Genomic DNA, 17,856 nt, shown 5'->3' with positions numbered 1-17,856 from the left:
GTAACTCATGGAGATGTATATTTTATTGTAGCTGTTATACTTTGTACCTATAATCACATGTACAGTAGATAGGAGAGTCAAGTAATATCATTTGAAAAGCAAAATGCATTCTCCAGTCAATAGGTTTAGTAGGCCACAACATCTGGTTTATATGCCACAGCATCAACAGCCTGTTTGACGTCTTTTCATGTACGTTTGAACAGTTCTGAAAAGAGCAAGCCCAACAACGTGGCCCTGTTTTTTAACGCTAGCGGTTGTCCCCGTTTCCAAACAAAGTCTGCCCATTACCAATAATAGAAACAAGTATGGGATTGAAAAGCCAGACAGTGATGCTGAAAATATTCCAGCTGTCCATCAAATGGCTGCATTTGGGGTGAAACAGCATTTAGCCACATGGTGACCAGCCCAACTAATCCAAAAATAAACATGAGCTGATTTCTCTCCACCAAGGGGATTGGTCAATATGTTTGTTAGGCACATTGGGTCATGCTAACCTAAATGGCTAGCTGTGAGAGAAACATCAACAGTTCAAACTAAGTGAATGAAAACATAGCATTTGGATCTGAGAGGTGTCAGATGTCATTTCCTGATAACTCCAAATGATTGAATGCAGCTTATTGCTTTTATCTACAGTGTTGGGAATTGTGGGGAAATGGCTTGGGTTGGTGGGTGCCAGAGATGGGTTTGTCATTTGAGCCTCTGGGCAAGGCACTGTGTTCAGCAATTCACTAGCTGTTGACTGGGGGATTTTCTCAAGGTGAGAAGTCAGGGCAAGCAGAGGCAGAAATTCTCAGCGGGCCATTTACTATGTACTGTACAGTCAGTGTCTACTTGCAGAGCTGGCAAAGTCTAAGTAATTCATTTTCTATTAAAATGCTATTCACAACCCAGCCAAAACAGTGGCTTGGTGTGCTGTTGAATTTGCAGTCAATAACTGTTTGGTCTCTAATTCGGAAAGCTATACTTTGCATGGGTAGGTTGTGTGTGTGTGGGTAGAAAAACTCACTCATTTGGAGCTTAACAAACTTGAAAAGTATGTAAATGCAAATAAAATTGGCTGCTTTCAAGGCAGTTTAATGCCTATCCTCATTGTTATGAAATATGGCATAGATCTAATGAAAAGGCTCCTGAAATTCTATCAACACATCTACTGTGCTACACATAGAGACCACACATTGTTACTCTCCCTTCCGGGATGGCTATAAGGCCCTCACTTCAGCAAATCAGGCCACACCTCCATCTGCTCCTCCCCGCCTATAGGCAGATACTTATGCATGAAGCAACCGTGGTAAGGACTGTTCAATGTTGGTCTGACCAATAGGAATCTATGCTTCAAGACTGTTTTGATCACGTGGACTGGGAAATGTTCCCGGGTCACCTCTGAGAATAGTATCTATGTATACACATATTCGGTGATTGGGTTTATCAGGAAGTGCATAGAAGATGTTGTTCCTCCCGTGACGTTTAGAACTTATGCAAACCAAAAACTGTGGATAGATGGCAGCATTTGCGCAAAAACTGAATTTAACCACAGCAAGGTGACTGGAAATATGGACATGTACAAACAGACCAGCTAAGACCTCCATAAGGCAATCAAAGAGGCAAAACATCAGTACAGGGACAAAGTGGAGTCGCAATTCAATGGCTCAGACACGAGACGCATGTGGCAGGGACTCCACATAATCATGGATTGTAAAGGGAAAGCCAGCCATGTCGCAAACACTGATGCTTTGCTCCGGGACAAGCTAAAACACCTGTTCTCCTTCAAGAAAAACAACACGTGGACCCCAGCCGCTCATGACGACCCGATCTCTGTGGCCCACGTGAGTAAAACATTCAAGCATGTTAACCCTCGCAAGCCTGCCCAGACCAGACGGCATTCCAAGTCACATCCTCAGAGCATGTGCAGACCAGCTGGCTTAAGTGTTTACTGACATATTCAATCTCTCCCTATCCCAGTCTGTTAGAAGCTAGTTAAGGATCATATCATATCACCTCGACCTTACCTGACACCCTAGACCCACTACAATTTGCATACTGCCCCAAACAGACGACACAATCGCCATGGCTCTGCACACTGCCCTATCCCACCTGGATAAGAGTAACGGTGCTGTTAATGGGAGTGCAATGGAGCAAAGGTGCTCTGCACAGGTAGACCCCTATCTGTGCACATGCCTGACTGTCTGCAATGCCAATGACCCAGAGCTGGAAATGAGAGGCCGTTAATTCCCGGGAGTCATTTACATTAGGTATAAATCGGACAATGACCCGTCAATGCACGAGCTGCAACTATACAGTAATATTCGGGCAGACTCAGTGTTACAGAGCGATGCTGACGCGTCCCAAATCTGTGGATTCAACTGCTGATATGCAAACTGTCCACAAGGTCAAAAAATAACTTTTGGAAGTTGCTTCTAAACTTTGAAAGAAGTTGAGCCATCTTTATGTATAGATATTCAGTGAAATGCACCAACTGTATTTCTAATTCTGTTTTCCTATGGACTTCTTCAGGTGTATTGTATCAAATGAAAGCATTGATAGTGATCATCCCTTTGAAGAATTCCTCCCACCCAGTGAGGGAGTAACGTCCACTCCCACACTGTAAAAGGCCAGTGTCCTTTGCATGGTTTTGAATTGGTGATTGTAGATAAGGGCTCAGTGGCATGGGCTCTTAGCTCACATCGCTTAAAATGATTAACACACTGCTAAACTTGTTCCCTGGTCTGAGAGGAAGCACTATGTGTCCCCCAGGGAAACGTTGGCTGAGGGACAAGACATTGTCTCATCTATGGCTCACAAGTATTTCCTGGGGAAAGCCTGGGCCACTCAGATACGCTGTGGCCCCCTTTAAATCACACAGCCAAATCAAATCAATTGATCGCCACGTCTGATTTCCTTGACCACTTTGTGCCATTGGACAGCTTTGTTTGAAAGACAATGTCTATCAAGCACAAGCTTGTGAGACCTTTGGCCCACCTGAAAATAATTAGCCCATATTGGATTGTACAACCAATTGTATCTAGAGTGGGATCTTCACTGCATTAAAGTGGATTAATAGAACCTGAGCCCAAAGCAGCAAAAATGACATTGTGCATCTCTTTAAACTGTCCCAAATTCAGGTAGCTAATAACACTCAAAACACTTCTATCAACAAAAATTAATTGCACCCTAAAACAAACTGTTAAGCAGTATATGGAAGCCATTCAAAGAGCTTCCGAATCTGGGAATTAAGAAGAAACAGATGGTGGGAAGCTGTGGTTAGATTAACTTTGTAAGTCTGTGGCCGTTTATAAAAAGAGTGCCTAAATGTATTTTTCCTGTGTCATGACATAATAAAGCCACAGCCAAATTGTGTTTCTGAGTGACAATCATGTAGTACTCGTGTTTGGTCAACAATTCAAAGAATGAACCGTAAATGTTGTATTTGAATTTAATTACGAGAGGTTTAAATTACCTCACGGTTTGTCTCTGGGATGGATGTGACCTTGTTTAACCTCTCTTTCTCCAAGCGCTATGGGTTAAGGAGTTACATTTTCTATTTCCATAAAGGAAATGAGAATGGCATCAAACAGAGGAACTTCTAACAGATGTGCACACATGCCCCCTCACACACAAAATAGAGACACACATACAGACTGTAACGATCTTCTTCATCTGATGAGGAGAATGAAAGATCGGACCAAAATGCAGCGTCGTAAGTGTCCATTTTAATGAAATATAACTGAACACTGAATACAGAATAACCAAAGTGAAACAATGAAAATGGAAACAGTTCTGTACGGTGAGACACAGACACAGAAAACAACTACCCACAAACCATAGTGGGAAATCAGGCTGCCTAAGTATGGTTCTCAATCAGAGACAACGATTGACAGCAGCATCTGATTGGGAACCATACCAGGCCAAACATAGAACTATAACACATAGAACAAAAACGTAGAATGCCCACCCCAACTCACACCCTGACCAAACTAAAATAGAGACATAAAAAAGGAACTAAGGTCAGGACGTGACACAGACACACCTGCATAGTGTGAACAAGCACTGTTAAAGGCTACTAGTAAAATACAGAAGTGTGGCAAAGTAAGCTATACTAAAGAATAGAATACAATAATAGAATGCACAATACTTGCACTCAAAAAAAATGCTTTAATTGTATTCCATTGCTTCCTTTATATAACAGGATTGGGCAGATGGTGTTTGGGTAACAGGAGTCCTATATCACATTGTTGTACAACTGATTTCAGTTCTTCATAATCGTGAAGCAGTGTTGTAGGCCTAATAGTTGCCACATTGCTGGCGTCCGTAGGCTGTGTGTAGCTTATAAGCAGTAGGCTATCAGCCTGTATAAATAATAGAAAAATGCATATGACTCTTTTCCACACCTGAAACCAGTATAGTAACTGACTTGAAACCACATTAGTAAAGGCATATCCCAGTGGGCATACAATGTGATGACATATTTTTCTGGTTAGAATTTGGTCGAGACGCCATATAACCAGATCACAACCAGATCAAGACGTATTTTTCATGACACCAATTAATAGACACCAGCCTACATAAAACATGTGCATAGTGTTTGACGGGCCATGCACCAGTGGATGTAAGACACTAGAACCATTATAATGATTAAAATGTGAGTGTTTTTTTTCAGCAGGGTTTGCATGACTCAGTTTAGCACAGTTGGCAAACAACAGCTGGCAGAGTGCACCAAAGTGGGTAAGGGTCTCAAGGCATATGGTACCCAATGAACACGCTGTGCTCAGGCCTATTCCGTTTGAGACTCTGCACTACATTTGAGTCATTTAGCAGACACTCTTATCCAGAGTGACTTACAGTTAGTGCATTCATCTTACGATAGCTAGGTGGGACAACACCATATCACAGTCACATTTTTCCTCAATAAAGTAGCTATCAACAAAGTCAGAGCTAGTAAGGGGGGAAAAGTGTGAGTTAATTCACGAAAGGAAAAACATATATATATGGTTTAAATCAGAAGTTTACATACACTTAGGTTGGCGTCATTAAAACTCGACCTCAGAAAAAAATGTAGACCCCCACAAGCCTGGTTCATCTATGGGAGCAATTTCCAAACACCTGAAGGTACCACATTCATCTGTACAAACAATAGTACGCAAGTATAAACACCATGGGACCACGCAGCCGTCATACCGCTCATTTGGTGCAATATCAGAACAGCAGAAAATGACCTTGTGAAGAAGCTGGAGGAAACAGGTACAAAAGTATCTATATCCACAGTAAAACGAGTCCTATATATCGACATAACCTGAAAGACCGCTCAGCAAGGAAGAAGCCACTGCTCCAAAACCGCCATAAAAAAGCCAGACTACAGTTTGCAACTGCACGTGGGGACAAAGATCGTACATGTTGGAGAAATGTCCTCTGGTCTGATGAAACAAAAATAGAACTGTTTGGCCATAATGACCATTGTTATGTTTGGAGGGAAAGGGTCAGGCTTGCAAGCCAAAGAACATCATCCCAACCGTGAAGCATGGGGGTGGCAGCATCATGTTGTGGGGATGCTTTGCTGCAGGAGGGACTAGTGCACTTCACAGAATAGATGGCATCATGAGGAAGTAAAATTATGTGGATATATTGAAGCAACATCTCAAGACATCAGTCAGAAAGTTAAAGCTTGGTCGCAAATGACCCCAAGCATACTTCCAAAGTTGTGGCAAAGTGACTTAAGGACAACAAAGTCAATGTATTGGAGTGGCCATCACAAAGCCCTGACCTCAATCCTATAGAAAATTTGTGGGCAGAACTGAAAAAGCGTGTGCGAGCAAGGACGCCTAAAACCTGATTCAGTTACACCAGCTCTGTCAGGAGGAATGGGCCAAAATTTACCCAACTTATTGTGGGAAGCTTGTGGAAGGCTACCCGAAACGTTTGACCTGAGTTAAATAATGTAAAGGCAATGCTAACAAATACTAATTGAGCGTATGTAAACTTCTGACCCACTGGGAATGTGATGGTGGAAATAAAAGCTGAAATAAATCACTCTCTCCTATTATTCTGACATTTCACATTTTTAAAAAAAAGTAGTGATCCTAACTAACCTAAGACAGGGAATTTGTACTCTGATTAAATGTCAGCAATTGTGAAAAACTGAGTTAAAATGTTTTTGGCTAAGGTGTATGTAAACTTCCGACTTCAACTGTATATATATTTAGCTGTAGCCATTTGTTGTAGCTAGCTTTTTGATATAGGGTTAGGGTTAGGTGTATGTGTGTGTATTCTATCTGTGTGTGTGTGTGTGTGTGAGGGAGAGGTAGGAAGAAAGAGAGATGATCACAATAACTTCAGAAAACATTGTTATGTCAACATTGTGTGTGTGAGAGAGAGGGATGGTTGGTAAATACACAAATATGAAACATTGATTTTGTGTGTGTATGCGTGTGTATCCCAATTTGGATGTGAAGATTTCTTGATTCCCTCTTCAAGAGGGCTCTTGTATTTTTGTGTATTTTGTATTTGACAATACGATACATTTTCAGATACTATGCCTGCTCCCCCTCAACACTCATTCTAACTTCACACCTCTCAACTGCCTTTTTCCATTCATGATTCTCTTTTGTTGCAGGAATCTTCTATCGTGGATGGAAGGATGAAACAAAGGGAAGAAGTACAGAAGTTATTCAGCCTGCTGACAAAGTAATGTAAATAGACAGCAAAACATAGAAAGAGAGCCTATCTGTCTGCCTGTCTCTGTCTGTCTGCCAGATTGCTGAGGGGCAACATAGTCAATGTACTTGCTAGACTAAGTGAAAACTTTAGGTAATGGCTAATCATGATCCATCTCCATCTTTACAGTTCCTAAAACATGTCAATGATCTGATGCATGGCCTCTACAGCAGTTCTTGGCCACCCTCTCAGTTATTAGTGACCTATTCTATTCCTATTCTAATACACGTTTGTAAAGGAAATAATAATAATATATATTTTTTTTGCCACCCTTCTGTCCTGATTCAACAGACACCTCCGCTGGTGGGTCATGTACATATTCTCCCATATCTCTCTTATTCATTCTCCCTGTCGCTCACTAAAACTCATACACACACGTGCACAGTTACAGAGAACAGAAAGAGATTTGACAATTACACCCCTTTCTAACAATGTTTGTTGCCGCAATGATATGAAAGACAACTTGTGAAAAATATAATATTTTATTTTATCTATATCTTCTCTTTAAACATAAAAATTATCATTATCCAACTAGGCTAATTTTGATATCCACTTTCTTGTTTCAGATTGATGATAAATTCATTACTGTCCCACTTCAATATAAAGGCACAGAGGACAAAACATGCCGTTGCTAACATTCCTCCATTCCTCCATTCCATTGAAGTTGGTAAGTTAATGTGGGGTTGCGACCATTGGGGTAGCCTAGTGGTTAGAGCATTGGACTAGTAAGCAAAAGGTTGCAAGTTCAAATCCCACGAGCTGACAAGGTACAAATCTGTCATTCTGCCCCTGAACAGGCAGTTAACCCACTGTTCTCAGGCTGTCATTGAAAATAAGAATTTGTTCTTAACTGACTTGCCTAGTAAAATAAAAATAAAATAAAAAAAATGGACAGTGAGACATTTTTAGTAGAATCTGTTACAAATATTTGATTGTGCGTTACTGTTCTGTCATGTCCTGCATGCCCACATTATGCCAGTTGTTTATGTATTGCTTACTGTAAGGGTCATTGATTGATTGATTTGTTGGTGGAGGAGAATACAAAGTATGTATATGAGCAAGTTGCTCTTTTTTGAAGACATCTCTATGCTATAACTGCCACAAACTTCTTTAATTAGTACCATGGAAATACTTTTAGCCAGCTAAGTCCAAAGTTGTCAGGAATGTCATTTTCTAGTTATTTTACAATCTCAAATTGATGAAGTTGTAATGCGCTGATTCGCTTCACTGCAGATCTGACCCATCACACCACTCTTCAAGAGGGCCACTATGCTCCAGATCGCCTTCTGTGCTCTGAGGTCCAGGATGAGGATCTACTCAATCACACCATTCTAATTAGTACAGCAAAACAATTGGCTTTTTATAGTCTCCTTATTGTTATTTTATTGTGATATTACTTGACTGTATTTAGTAAATATTTTCTTAAAACTGCATTGTTGGTTAAGGGCTTGTAAGTAAGTAAGCAGTTCGCGGTAAGGTCTACCTACACATGTTGTATTCAGCGCATGTGACAGATACATTTAGATTTTATTTGATATATATTCTGTCCCAGTCTCTCTAGGCATGTAATGTCTTTGGGTGAATTATGAAACAATTACTGTATGCAGAATGGGGATGTAGATTTGTTTTTGCCATTGCTTTATCTATATCTAAATGTACGAATATGTTGCAGATTTAAACTTGAATTGATGCCTATGGTAACAAATAGAAATGTAATTATCAATGTTTTCAATATCAAACTTTGTCCTCTGCAATACTTTTTACAGTACGTAATAAACTGTTACCAGGTCATGATGAGGTCTTAACTATGACCAGTGAATAATATAGCACATAATATAGTGGTAAAAATTATGACCAGCTGGTCATATGTTGGTCAGAAAAAAAAGTCACATTACATTTTTGTATTCATTTTCAACCAGTTTGCGACCAGAACAAGACCTATTAAAACACGTTAAACTAACATATTCTGAACCAGTGTTGCCTACTGGGTATTACCTGCTTGATTGACGGTGAAAAGTACCGTGAAACTCCTCCCTTCGCTCGCAGGCAGTTGGGATTGCTTCCTATGCAAACGTGTCTCAGTAGAGTACAGCACAGCCGATTGCAGTAAATACAGTGCTCCAGAGGCGGGGTTTGACCTCGCAGCTCTGAAAACATCACTAATCCAATATTTCAGGTGCGGAAGCCGACCATTGCTCAAACTGCAACAGAAACACACACGACTCTTAAAACCGGTATACTGCAAGTGAATGGGAGGGCTTGTGACAAAAACTGGAATTCTGATTGAAGAAAGAGTCCGTAACCGTAAAGACGATTCTAGCTAAATTATTACACGTGCTATTCTCTTAGTTATTTGGTTTAATTTATAACACGACATCTAATAATTTTAACCACGCGCAACGACTGCTGGAATTGGGACACAAGGCTACGTCAATTTCCACTCTGGTTTCACTGAAACTCCAGCCGTTCCCAGTTCAAGAACTAACAAAAAATACATTTGGAAGATCCTGCCGATTTCCTACCTTGGATTTACCTACTGCTGGAGATATTGGTCATTCTTTAAAAAGGTGAGTGTTAGTGTTATTTTGGTTTATGTTGTTCTTCAAACTTTTCCCTGGTAATTTTTCTGTATCAATTGTGTTTTCAAAACAACTGGGAACCCGGAAAAAACGATGTCAAATCATGACGTCAATGGTCTTGAGGTCGGATCTCCGAGTTCCTAGTTGTTTTGACTGTTGCACAACGCGCATGAGGCGGAAATGTACCTGAATTACAGGTAAACTCATATGAAACGTATGATATCGCCAATTAACTTCCGACGTTATTCAAAACAAAAACGTCAACAATATGGATTAGTGCGGTATCAGTAGTGCTTCTATAACTGCGTGAAATAAAAGCCTACATCTTATTTCTATAGGAACCTATCCTAAATATTGTGAAAGTACCCGGCTTGGCAACAATATTTCATTATTACGCTTGGGACATTGTAGCAACATAACATATGAAAGACTAGTCTAGCTTGTCCCTTACCGGTTTACACTGACAACAATTCCGCAAAGTTTACTTAGGTTATTGAAATTGAGCCTCAAACGTAAGTCCCTCAGGCTATGCGATATTTTGTGAGCCTAGTCAATCGTGTAAAGTTTTAAAATCCGCTACAAGTAGGCCAAAATACTGTTGTAATTGAAACTAATACATGTGACAGGTTATTAAAAATAATCATGCAGATCTACGCTCAAGCATTGCCATTAATTTGCACAAGTTGCATCAGACTGTCAGTTCAACTAGGCCCGCAGCGTTTCCCAACTCCAGTCCGATTACCCACCAACAGCACACATGTTTTGTTGTAGCCTAGATAAACTCACCTGATTCAACTGAGGGCTTGATAATTAGTTGACAAGTTGAATCAGGTGTGCTGGTGATGGGTACTGGAGGACTGGATTTGGGTTAACACTGCACGCCTACTTGGATTGACATAGCCTGATGCAGCCTGTGCAAATGAATGGAAATTCTTGAGCGTAGATCTGCATGATTATTTTAATGCATGATCCAGCAACATTGACTAAGTAACCTGTCAAATCCAAAAGTTTAATTTTGTATAAACTATTGCATTTGTTGGGGGCGCTCAAGGACTGGATTTGCGAAACACTTTTAGGTATCAACCATTTAATTATAGATTTGTGCCATTATCTGATAGAGAAATGTGCTTGTAATAATCCGGAATGAATTGGATAAGAATTTCCTACTTTCAAACTGATTTGACTGTACTAAATTAAAGTAACTGTCCAGTGAAAATCTCACTCTTTAAAGTTCATATTATGATAACTCATACCTAAAAATGTTGTTGACTCGTCCTATACTCGTATGTGGCCAAAGCATAAATTGGAGAAAAAAACACTCATCTCAAACAGACTTTCAAAAATGGTTGCTATTTCCTCATAGAGTATGATGTCATACTCCTGAGAAGGAGTACTTACATTCATATTTTTAATGACCGGTATACTCCCATACCATTCTGTAGTTGGGTAAACGCTCACACTATTCCAACCCAGAAACAACATAGGCCTTCTTAATGACCATTTTTTTGGAAGGATAACTATTTCACTCATATAATTAATGAATTATAGGTCATGTAGAAATCTGGAAACACAAGACAGTTACTTTAGCATACCTTTTTATATTTGTCATGTGGACCAGCACTAGTTTCTCAACACTGCCAATAACAAAGTTGTTTTAACATGATTATAGCATGATTCACTTTTACAGAACATTCAGCAAACTTCTGAGTGATAAGCAGACAGTCAATTAGTCATTTTACCACATAGCGCTGTGCTTTTGAAATACTGTGTCTTTTGTATGACCAGTGAGTACAATTTGTACTCAACTCCCGAGTCCCCAGTGAGTTTCAGTGATATGCATTGTTCTACGACACCTTCTTTTCCCCCGGAAGCCTTGCTAGCAAATGAACACCTCATCCTGTCATCAAACATCAGACACCTCAAGAATATTCCCTTGATTGTGTGATTTTGGCCATTATTAGATAGCTGTCTTTTTATATTCCTCACAGGCATTAAGCTCATTCACACCTTGAGTTGCGTGTAAGGTATTACAAACCGAATGAAAATAATCTTATCAGAAACTAATGGTTTAGAATTGAGTATATTAAATTGTACTTAATATGCATTGTGGGTTTGTCTGATTGTTTGAATTATTTAGATGTGAGAAAGGGTGGTGTTCACGTTAAGAATAAACTCAATTGGAAGGTGTTACGATTAGCCTACTTATCTATTGTGGGACAAAAATAAGCCTAGAGGGTGGCAGGGCAGGAGTGGATCTTCACATTTTACGATGCTCCAATTTCAGTTTAATTGATAGGAAATATACTTTGATTCAGGACAAGGTAGCAGATGTCTTTTCCTCACAATGAATATATTGGAAAGAAGACTTCATTCAGAAATGATGGATTACTCATTCTCTATTTTACATCACATATACACACACTCCTCAAGATAACACATCAACATTTGTATTATCCTGCTGTGACATAATTACCTGTATTGTACACCGCTAGATAATGCTGTGCTGTTTTTAGCCCACAATGTATTTTCATCATACCAAACTTTACTGTGGGATATTTTCATTGGAACCAGTAGATTAGAAGATAATGGCATGCTGAAAAAAACAGCTAATGTTTGTAGCAGCATGGCCCATGTTACATAATTCATTTCCCAGAGTTGTTTCAGAGGACTATGTCAGTTCACTGTTGTTGTCTATGGAAGTTTGCTGGTGTGATATTTATTTACGTACTATCACTGGGATAGTCAAATCGAGTACCAATCGGACGAGAGAAAGTGCTAACTCTCAATGGAGTGCAGTTCACTAGCGAGTTTCCATAGATAATCAGCGCTATTGGAGGTTTGATTGAAGGGTACCTGGCATGGATGATAACTTGTGTCCCATTTGTTGGCCTATGTCAGCAGCTGCATCATCCATTCATTAAAGCCTCACTCTGTAGGATGTAGGACCACCAAGTAAACTGAAAATCCATTCACTTTTTCACTGTAGTGCTAAAACATGCCATTCCATGAGAGCAACATTACTTTTTAAAACATGTTTTGAAGCTATACATATTATGCTTATAAATTACTGAAATCTTAGACTGTGGCATTTAAACAAGGGCTGTGCCAGAGTGCACTTAAACCACCTGACCTCCGCATGCAGCATTTCATTTAGCTGCTGGAACAGAATAAACTCATTCATCTGTTTTAAAAAGGGAGAGAAAGTTTTTGGCCAGCGCTGTCGCGCTGACATTTATTGGCAAGTCATGGGAAGCAGTGAGACATTTAGGAAGTAGTCTGAACAGTCCAAGGGAGGATGTTATATTTCAATCAGAGCCGTAAAAAAAATGCAGGGTCCGGTTTTGGGAACATGTACTTTTGTTCTCTCCCTTTTCCATTGTCGCTGTGACAGAAGGGGGTCGTTCATTGAGTGACTCAGCGAGGTGTGGGTGACCTGTTCAGTTTCACAGGGTTCAAAGTGGCGACCGTGTGCTGGAATGCAGCGAGCTTTTGGCAGGAAGGCCACTCGAGAAACGTCCGCTTGCATTGTTTCCCCCGTCTCCAGTCCCCAGGGAATTTACCAATGTTTTGTATCGTTCTGTTATTTCATGATTTTCAACAGAAAATTGTTTTATTTCCCCATGGCTGAGCAAGGTTTCCTAGTAGTCAGCTTTCATTATTACATGGTCTAAAATGTTTTTGAGGATTTTATTTGTTTCATCCGCAACATCTAGGGATTGTGATATACAAGCGTTTTCGACTGAAACCAATGGAAACCAACATTTGTGTATGAAGCAAAATGAGGCAGATGCTGACTGAGTGTGAGGGACAATGTCAATAAATGTCGGTTTTCTCTTCACTTTCTGACCTCGCTGCTTTTTAGCACCACAGTTACGCCTGGTGGCAGCTTTAAATGAATTATTTAGTGAAGTATTGAGTGCACGTTGGAAATGGTCAGCACAGAGAAGGTCAGCTTGACTGACCGGTGTCAAGTTGCTGAGACAAGTCTCCTATTAAGTGTTTTCATGCTAAATGTAGACCTATGTCACTCCATTTGGGAGTATCAATCCATTTTTCCATTGACGAAGACGACACAAACAAACCGTGATGACAATGTGCAACTGTCAGCCACACGTGGGAGAAATCTCTCCTGTCAACCTTTAAGAAAATGACGCTATTGTCTGTAGGCTTGGGTGGCTTACCGCATACTGGGGTATATGGAGAACACCACGCAAAGATTTCTTTTTCAATACCGTTAAAACTATTTTATTTGAAGATTTAAAAAAAAATACTTTTAACATTTGTAGCTATTTAAAAAATGTTTTTTGTATTTTACTCCCTTTTTCTCCCCAATTTACGGGCTCAGGAGGCGACGGTTGAGTCACGCGTCCTCCGAAACATGACCCTTCAAAATGCTCTTCTTTACACCCGTCTGCTTAATCTGGAAGCCAGCCACACCAATCAATCAATCCAATTTATTTATAAAGCCCTTATTATTTTCAGCTGATGTCAAAGTGCTATACAGAAATCCAGCCTAAAACCCCAAATGGCAAGCAATGCAGTTGTAGAAGCACGGTGGCTAAACTTTTTCAAGAGAGGCTTTATTACTGCACATTTTGTGAGTTTCGTACACATCTGGTGGATGCGGAGCTGTTTATTATGTTCAATATAGGAGGGCCAAGCACAGGAAGCAGCTCTTTCAGTAGTTTAGTTGGAATAGGGTCCCGTATGCAGCTTGAAGGTTTAGAGGCCATGACTATTTTCATTAATGTGTCTAGAGATATAGTATTCAAAAACTTGTCTCCCTTGATCCTAGGTTCTGGCAGTGTTGTGCAGACTCAGGACAACTGAGCTTTGGAGGAATACGCAGATTTAAAGAGGAGTCTGTAATTTGTTTTCTAATGATCATGATCTTTTCATCAAAGAAGTTCATGAATTTATCACTGCTGAAGTGAAAGCCATCCTCTCTTAAGGAATGCTGCTTTTTAGTTAGCTTTGCCATAGTATCAAAAATACATTTAGGATTGTTCTTATTTTCCTCAAGTTGGAAAAGTAGGATGATCGAGCAGCAGTGTGGGCTCTTTGATATGGCACGATACTGTCCTTCCAAGCTAGTCGGAAAACTTCCAGTTTTGGTGTAGCGTCATTTCAGTTCCCATTTTCTGGAAGCTTGCTTCAGGGCTCAGGTACTTTCTGTACACCAGGGAGCTAGTTTCTTATGGCAAATGTTTTTAGGGGTGCAACTGCATCTAGGGTATTACGCAAGGTTGAATTGAGTTCCTCAGTTTGGTGGTTAACTGATTATTGGATTCTGACGTCGTTGGGTAGGTGGAGGGAGTCTGGAAGGGCATCTATGAATCATTGGGTTGTCCGAGAATTTATAGCTTGGTTGGGGTCTGAGCAGATTATTTGTTGTGTTTGCAAATTTAATAAAATGGTGGTCCGATAGTCCAGGATTATGAGGAAAAACATTAAGATCCACAACATTTACTCCACCGTAAAAAACTAGGTCCAGAGTATGACTGTGGCATTGAGTAGGTCCGGAGACATGTTGGACAAAACCCACTGAGTCGATCGATGGCTCCGAAAGCCTTTTGGAGTGGGTCTGTGGACTCTTCCATGTGAATATTAAAGTCACCAAAAATTTGACTATTATCTGCCATGACTACAAGATCCGATAGGAATTCAAGGAACTCCGTGAGGAACGCTGTATGTGGCCCAGGAGGCCTGTAAACAGTAGCTATAAAAAGTGATTGATTGGCTGCATAGATTTCATGACTCGAAGCTCAAAAGATGTACATTTAAATTTGCTATCGTAAATGTTAGCAACACCTCCGCATTTGGGGGATGCGTGGGGGATATGGTCACTAGTGTAACCAGGTGAGGCCTCATTTAACACAGTAAATTCATCAGGCTTAAGCTATGTTTCAGTGAGGTCAATCATATCAATATTGTGATCAGTGATTAGTTAATTGACTATAACTGCCTTGGAAGTGAGGGATCTAACATTAAGTAGCCCTATTTTGAGATGGGAGATATCACAATCTCTTTCAATAATGACAGGAATGGAGGAGGTCTTTATTCCAGTGAGATTGCAATGGCGAACACCACCATGTTTAGTTTTGCCCAACCTAGATCGAGGCACATACTGTAAATGCAACATGTAAAGTGTTGGTCCTAGAGGTCGGCCGATTATGATTTTAACACCGAAACCGATTATTGGAGGACCAAAAAAAGCCGATACCAATTAATCGGACGATTATAATTTTTTTATTACATTTATTTATTTGTAATAATGACAATTACAACAATACTGAATGAACACTTATTTTAACTTGATATAATACATCAATAAAAATCAATTTAGCCTCAAATAAATAATGAAACGTTCAATTTCTTTTAAATAATGCAGAAACAAAGTGTTGGAGAAGTAAAAGTGCAAAAAAAGTGTTGTAGGTAATATAGTATTTTATATGACTATTTCTCTCTAAACCATTTGTATTTCATATACCTTTGACTATTGGATGTTCTTATAGGCACTATATTATTGCCAGTGTAACAATATAGCTCCCGTCCCTCTCTTCACCCCTACCTGGGCTCGAACCAGGAACACATCGACAACAGCCACCCTCGAAGCAGCGTTACCCATCGCTCCACAAATGCCGCGGCCCTTGCGGAGCAAGGGGAATAACTACTCCAAGTCTCAGAGCGAGTGATGTTTGAAACGCTATTAGCGTGCACCCCACTAACTAGCTAGCCATTTCACATCGGTTACACCAGCCATTAGGCTGATAGGCTTGAAGTCATAAACAGCGCTGTGCTTGCGAAGAGCTGCTTGCAAAACGCACAAAAAGTGCAGTTTGAATGAAAGCTTACGAGCCTGCTGCTGCCTACCACAGCTCAGTCAGACTGCTCTATCAAATCAAAATCGTAGACTTAATTATAACATAACACACAGAAATACGAGCCTTTGGTCATTAATATGGTAGAATCCGGAAACTATCATTTAGAAAACAAAACCTTTATTTCAGTGAAATACGGAACTGTTCAGTATTTTATCTAACGGGTGGCATCCCTAAGTCTAAATGTTCTTGTTACATTGCACAACCTTCAATGTTATGTCATAATTACGTAAAATTCTGGCAAATTAGTTTGCAGTAAGCCAGGCGGCCCAAACGGTTGCATGTACCCTGACTCGCCGTTCATTGCACGCAAGAGAAGTGACACAATTTCACCTGGTTAACATTGCCTGCTAACCTGGATTTATTTTAGCTAAATATGCAGGATTAAAAATATATACTTCTGTGTATTGATTTTAATAAAGGCATTGGTGTTTATGGTTAGGTACAGTCGTCCAACGATTGTGCTTTTTTTGCAAATGCGCTTTTGTTAAATCATCCCCCAGCGTTGCATCGATTATAATCAACCATGTGTAGTTATAACTAGTGATTATGGTTGATTGATTGTTTTTTATAAGATAAGTTTAATGCTAGCTAGCAACTTAGCTTGGCTTCTACTGCATTCGCGTATCAGGCAGTCTGCAATGAGAGGCAGGTGGTTATAGCGTTGGACTAGTTAACTGTGAGGTTGTAAGATTGGATCCCCCGATCTGACAAGGTGAAAATCTGTCCTTCTGCCCCTGAACAAGGCAGTTAACCCACCGTTCCTAGGCCGTCATTTCTTGGATAAAATATCTCAGAAATTCGCACAAATTTGTAAACATTAGTGAGCATTTCTCCTTTGCCAAGATATTCCATCCACCTGACAGGTGTGGCATATTATGAAGCTGATTAAACAGCATGATCATTACACAGGTGCACCTTGTGCTGGGAAAAATAAAAGGCCACTCTAAAATGTGCAGTTTTGTCACAACACAATGCAACAGATGTTTCATGTTTTTAGGGAGTATTGCAATTGGCATGCTGACTGCAGGAATGTCCACCAGAGCTGTTGCCAGATAATTGAATGTCAATTTCTCTAACAAAAGCCGCCTTCAACATCTTTTTAAAGAAGTTGGCAGTACGACCAACTGGTCTCACAACCACAGACCACGTGTAACCACGCCAGCCCAGGACCTCCACATCTAGCTTCTTCACCTGCGGGATCATATGAGACCGGACAGCTGATGAAACTGAGGGTTTGCACAACCAAATAATTTCTGTACAAACTGTCAGAAACCATCTCCGAACCTGACTGCAGTTCAGCGTCATAACCGACTTCAGTGGCCAATTGCTCATCTTCGATGGCTGCTGGCGAAGTGCTGGCACGCTGGAGAAGTATGCTTTTCAAGGATGAAATGTGGTTTCAACCATATACCGGGCGAGCAGTTTGCTGATGTCAACATTGTGCCCCATGGTGGGATTATGGTATGGGCAGGCATAAGCTAAGGACAACTAATAAAATCACAGTATCGAATCACAAGACACATCGTGTCGACACCAAGGTCACTTGCAATTCCCAGCCTTATTCCACACTGAATGTTGTCTCCTTTTGGGAAAGTCATCCATCAAGGTTGAGTCAGAGTCGGCGGGTTGCGGGGAGGGACATACTTCAGCCGTCACACAGGTGTGTAATGCGGCAGCTAGATGGGATG

The 17,856-nt window shown here is 40.4% G+C and overlaps 1 protein-coding gene across 1 annotated transcript in view; it reads left to right on the top strand.

The window, feature by feature from the left end:
• The first annotated feature begins 8,778 nt into the window (after positions 1-8,778).
• Positions 8,779-17,856, top strand: part of LOC135510608 (inactive ubiquitin carboxyl-terminal hydrolase 53-like) — a 61,464-nt gene continuing 52,386 nt past the window's right edge. The window contains exon 1 of the mRNA XM_064931665.1: positions 8,779-9,272. The gene's annotated coding sequence lies outside the window, so the exon portion shown is untranslated. The remainder of the gene's footprint in view (positions 9,273-17,856) is intronic.

This window comes from Oncorhynchus masou, chromosome 23 (assembly GCF_036934945.1).
Source record: "Oncorhynchus masou masou isolate Uvic2021 chromosome 23, UVic_Omas_1.1, whole genome shotgun sequence".
Lineage (NCBI taxonomy): Eukaryota > Metazoa > Chordata > Actinopteri > Salmoniformes > Salmonidae > Oncorhynchus > Oncorhynchus masou.
Note: the sequence above shows the minus strand (reverse complement) of the source record. Positions and strands in the feature narration are given on the sequence as shown.